The sequence below is a fragment of the Arvicola amphibius genome, chromosome 3 (assembly GCF_903992535.2).
Source record: "Arvicola amphibius chromosome 3, mArvAmp1.2, whole genome shotgun sequence".
NCBI lineage: Eukaryota > Metazoa > Chordata > Mammalia > Rodentia > Cricetidae > Arvicola > Arvicola amphibius.
In genome coordinates, this window is record NC_052049.1 from 173,987,081 (window position 1) to 173,991,627 (window position 4,547).

Genomic DNA, 4,547 nt, shown 5'->3' on the forward strand with positions numbered 1-4,547 from the left:
AGTCATTAAATAAAATGAACTGGGCAGTGATGGCACATGTCTTTTTTCAATCCCAGCACTCGAAGGCAGAGACAGGCGGATCTTAGAGTTCCAGGCCAGCCTAGTCCACAGAGAGAGCTCCAGAAAGTTCAGGGCTACACAGTGAAACCCTGTCTCAAAAAAACCCAAATAAATAAATAAATCTTAAAAAATAAATTAGAAAATGTTTAGAGGAGGAGGCAGGGACCACACATGAAAAGGAGAAAGGTAGGACTGAACAGTGGGGCTCAGGGAGGGGAACCCCTTGTTTATAACTCGATCAGCTGAGGACCAGTTGACTTGTCTCTGCCCAGCCCCCATGAAGATAGCAAAAGTTCCAGGTTTCTCCACTCTCAGGAACCCAGGAGTGCTTTGGGGGTGGTCACTTTGGGGGCAGAGGGTAGTTTAGCAAGAGCCTGAGACCAGAAGAAACCTGGATTGTGGCGAGCTCAGCACCACCGAGGCCTGACTGTGAAACACCATGATGAGCAGTGAGAGTGGCACCAGCTGGAATGCTGAAGGGAACGCTGTCTCCCCCGACAGGGCCAGGACAGCCCTGTGGCTCACCACAGGCCACAGAGCGTGTCCAGCTTGTCCTGAGTTCCTGTCAAGCCACAGGCCTGAGCAGGGTGAGGAACAGAGACCCCTTTAGTGGGCTGTGACACCCTAACCTACAGGCGCCAGGAAGAGGAAGCTGCCAACACTTCCCCAAAGGCAGTTTCAGAGTGGGTGTGTCTGTTGCCTTGGCCCTGAGTCCAGGACTGGTCAGGACCCCGAGGGAGGGCCAAGACCCTAGGTACCCCACCTCCATGGAGATTAGGAGGCCTGGAGTCCCCAGACAAAGACCCATGACCACGAATCACTACCTTGGAGACAAGGCATTGCCAACTTCTGCTTGAAGCTTTCAGTAGTTCAGTGGCCAGAGCTCCTGTCCTGGCTATTACCCCCACCACCCCCGCAGCCGTGAACCAAGCTCCACCTTCTGGTCTGTCCCCTGTACTTCCCCCTTTGTGCTTGGTCCAGCAGTGATTCTGAAATTGGAGTGGGCGATCTTCCTCTCTCTGCCCTGTCAGGGTGCTTTTTTTTTTTCCCCAAAAGGAAGAAACCAAACCTGGAGCCCTAGACCCTAAGTTTTCCCGTTCTGACCATCTCTTCACAATCATTGACTTCAGTTTAGAGAACTGAAGACCTGAACTCTTTGCCCAGAAGTTTCTGGATTAGACAAGATCTGCCCTCCACCCCACTCCACCGCATCTCAATGTGTGGGAAACTTCACCGGCTGGAGCACTGGAAACTGCTGGGTGCCAAGGCTGGGACCACTAGGGCAGGGAAGGCGGGTGGACTCCGCCCTCAGCAGCGCCTGCTCACCAAGTAGACAGAGGAGATCTACAGGGTGTCACCACAGTCACTGGGAGATTGTGCAGGGATGCCAGCTGGAGGAAGAGCGCTCTGTCTCATGGAAAGGGGCCATTTTGTGACAAGCTTGCTGTTCCTGGACCAGAAGAGAGCCTGGCTAGTAACGTGAGCTATGAGTAAGGACAGTAATGTGACAGATGCCACTGAGGGAGGACACCTAGCATCTCCAAATGAGGGAGGGACCCAGATCTATCCTTGTAAGTCCTACTTGTCCTGGCCTTTAGGGACACTTCTGTTACAGATAGCAGAATGGCCCTGGAACCTTGCAATTGAACAAGAGGACACTCAGAGCTTTGGGGCCAAGATCTGAGCCTCCCTTCTCTTAGTGGTTGAATAGTTCACAGCCTGATTTTTTTTTTTTTTTAAGATTTATTTATTTATGTATGCAACATTCTGCCTCGATGTATGCCCTCACGCCAAAGGAGGGCGCCAGATCTCAGTACAGATGGTTGTGAGCCACCATGTGGTTGCTGGGAATTGAACTCAGGACCTCTGGAAGAGCAGCCAGTGCTCTTAACCTCTGAGCCATCTCTCCAGCCATCTCTCCAGCCATCTCTCACGGCCTGATCTTCCACCGTGCCTTGGAAGGCTACTTCCTGGGGGACGCTCGGGGTCCTGGGAGGGTGTAGGAAATGGTAATCAGTTTTATCCCAGGAGCCACCGCTTTGCTCAGGTTGTTGCCTAGTCCTCCTTCTCGCGCTGTCCAGAGGCTGAGACTGGTAGCCTCTCCCGTGACTCGTTAGTGCTGTCATTAGTACTGCTTCCTGGAATTTAATTTAATGAAGAGGCAAAAACAGCTCTAATGAAGGTGATGTAACAGCAGCCACTGAGCAGGGTGCACCTTGCCATGTGGGAATGAGAGCTCTCTGTAGATGGTGGCCCAGAATAGAGAAGGGAGGAAGACAGAGCACTTGTTCTGGGGGGACAGCAGGTCACTGCGTCAACCAAAAGTGATCACTCAGAGGGGCGCCTGGTAAGGAGTAACACAGGCTGCCAGAGAAGCCACAGCGCGTGTCATTGCAGCAGACCAGGTGTAAAGTAGCGCCAGAAAGGAGGGCAGAACACAAAGGCCACGCACGGGCAAGAAAGAGTTGGACCTATGGCTCTCAGATGTGAGGAAAAAGAACAAACTGTATTCTACGATGAAATCATTTGAGGGCTTTTTTTTTCTTTTTTAGGCAGAGTGACAAGATTTAACGTTTCATTTTTAAAGATTTGTTTTTTAAGTTAATTAATCAATTATTTACACAGTGTCTCACTATGTAGCTCTGGCTGGCCTGGAACTCACTAGGTAGACCAGGCTGACCTTGAACTCACAGAGACCCTTCAGTCTCTGCCTCCCAAACAGTATTGAAGGTATGTCCCACCATACTAAGTCGTTTTTAATTTTTGTTTTATTATTTTAAGTGTGTATTATGTTTTGTCTGCATGTATATAAGCATGTGCATCATATGTGTGCCTGGTGTCCATGGAGGCCAGAAGAGGATGATACATCCCCTCAGATTAGAATTATGGTTGTGAGCTGCCATGTGGGTGCTGGGAACTGAACCTGGGTCCTCTGTAAGAACAAGTACTCTCAGCTAGTGAGCCATCTCTCCAGACCCAGTTTTAATTTTTGTTGTTTTTGTCTTTGTTTTTGGAGACAGAGTCTCTCTGTGGAACAGCTCTGGCTGGCTGTCCTGGAACTCGCTTTTTGTTGACCAGGATGGCTTGGAACTCATGGATCTGCCTGCCTCTGCCTCCCAAGAGGTGGGATTAAAGGCATGTGCCATCACCACCCTGCCGCGGTTTAAGTTTTTTAAAGAAGACTTAAGTCAGGCACAGTGGCATAAATCTTTAATCTGTGAGTTTGAGGCCACCGTAATCTACATTGTGAGTTCCAGAACATAGTGAGACCCTTAAAAAAAAAAAAAAAAGGAATTTACTTACATGATTGTTTTGTCTACACACATGTATTTGAAAGTGCTGGAAGACAGTTGTGAGCTACCATATATGCTGGCGGACAAATGCCAGTCCTCTGGAAGAGACCCAGTGCTCTTAACTGTTGAGCCCTCTCTCCTGCCCCTCTTTCTTCCATTTTTAAATTATGTGTATTTGTGTGTGGGTGCGTGCATGTGAATGCAGTGCCCTTGGAGGTCAGAAGAGGGTGTCGGATCCCAGGAGCTGAAGTTACACACATTAGAGTTGCCCAACATGGGTGCTAGGAACTGAATTCTGTCCTCTGCAGGAGCAGCAAGTGCTCTTAACTGCTGAGCCAGCTCTCCTGCCCCAAGATCTGATATTTTAATGATCCCTCTGGCTCTTACAAGAAACACAGCCTAAGGACAAGAGGGAAGGCTGGGAGGCAGGGAGCAGTCGTGTGAGGTGGGGTGGAGCCTGTCCCACAGGACTGTCCTGTCTCCTTGGAGCCGAGATCTTATGTGTGTGTATACAAATACAGTAAAGGGCTGTCTTTTGCTTCCTCCAGCAGGCCTGGGACTGGTTGGTCTCCTTTTAGCCTTCCCTGAAGGCTTAGCCTTTTCTCCAGATAAAGGAGGCTCTTTCTATATAAAAAGACCTTTTAAGGCTGAGTGTGGTGGCCCTTTCCTTTAGCTCCAGCATTCAGGAGGCAGAGGCAGGTCTCTGTGAGGTCGAGGCCAGCCTGGTCTGCATGAGTTCCAGGCCAGCTGGGGCTACATGGTGAGATCTGATTTTAAAATAAATAAATACATTATTGTTGGCGTGTGTGTGGTAGGGCATTTGTTTGGAGAACAAAAGAGAACTCTATGGGGTCGGTTGTCCCTCTACTTTTAAGTAGATTCCGGGATTTAGCTCAGATTGTCAGGATTACACCCGCTGAGCCATCTAGCCGCCCCAAGAACACTTCTGAAGTCCCCATAAGGGTTTCTTCACCTTTCTGCACCGCTCCATCTTCAGGAAGCCTTCCTGGCCTGCCCCAGGGTCTTGACCAGTGACCACAGTCCACAGAGGACTATTTCACAAGGTAAAAAACTGGGGGCTGCTCAGGCGTGAATCTTAGAGTTGTGCTGGGCGCATCCTCGTGGGGTACCGCTTGTCTCGGACTCTGCACCCAGTCCTCTAGTACCCCTGAGTTATTGACATCCCCCTCCTAA